Source organism: Macadamia integrifolia, chromosome 14 (genome assembly GCF_013358625.1).
Source record: "Macadamia integrifolia cultivar HAES 741 chromosome 14, SCU_Mint_v3, whole genome shotgun sequence".
Taxonomy (NCBI): Eukaryota; Viridiplantae; Streptophyta; class Magnoliopsida; order Proteales; family Proteaceae; genus Macadamia; species Macadamia integrifolia.
The window spans coordinates 14,285,765-14,286,644 of record NC_056570.1 but is presented as its reverse complement, the minus strand read 5'-3'; positions in this window follow the sequence as shown (position 1 = coordinate 14,286,644).

Genomic DNA, 880 nt, shown 5'->3' with positions numbered 1-880 from the left:
CACTTGGGGGCACGCGTAGGCACACACTTTGGCCATTCAAGAGCACGTTGTCACTGCTTTAGACCTTTCTAAGCGACCGCGCTGGCACTTTGCACTTCCACTAGCGCTAAGTCAGCCTAACCACCCTCCTTAAGGGACTAGGGAAGAGAAGAAGTGAACACAAGAGTGAGTTTGAGAAGAATAAACTTGTATAGCACTAGAGAACTCTTGAGTACAAGGCTTGAGAACTCACTTGCTTGGTTGAACACTCTTGGATGTTCCTTGGTGAGTGCCTTCGCCAAATGAGCCAACACCTACCCCAAGTTATAATGGATGGGTAAGATATTTACAAATGTCCTCCATCCAACGGTTGGGGAGGAAACTAGAAGCTTCCCACCTCCTTAGCGGAGCTCTAGAAATCTTTCCCAGAATATCTCCTGTGAATATCTTCTACAAATATCTACAATAAGATGTCTATTGTTACTACACCTTTGTAGAAAACACTAGAACTTGGACCTTACTTAGCCCAATGGCCTAAGTCCATGGGCTTGGTGAGCTAGGCCCGTGGGCCTATGTTGGGTAGGTCGTGACACTCTCCCCACCAAAATCAGCGACGCCCTCATCGTGACCTCCTTGTGGTACTTTTATTCACGAGTCGTCTCAGCATGCCAGTTGTCTCCCACCTCGTCTCGCTCCCTGGTCACCCCTTCCACTTGACTAAATACTCCACGTAAGGAGATAGTTTGTGTCTCTGGATGATTGGATCAACATCCAAATTAGCCTCCCTCTGGCAAGGAGTAACGCTTATTGGGGTTCTTGTTGTAGTCACATAACTTGAGCCTCTTACAACGTCGTCTGGTTGTCTCCGTCTCTTGTTTGCATCTTCCTCTTTCTTGGCATG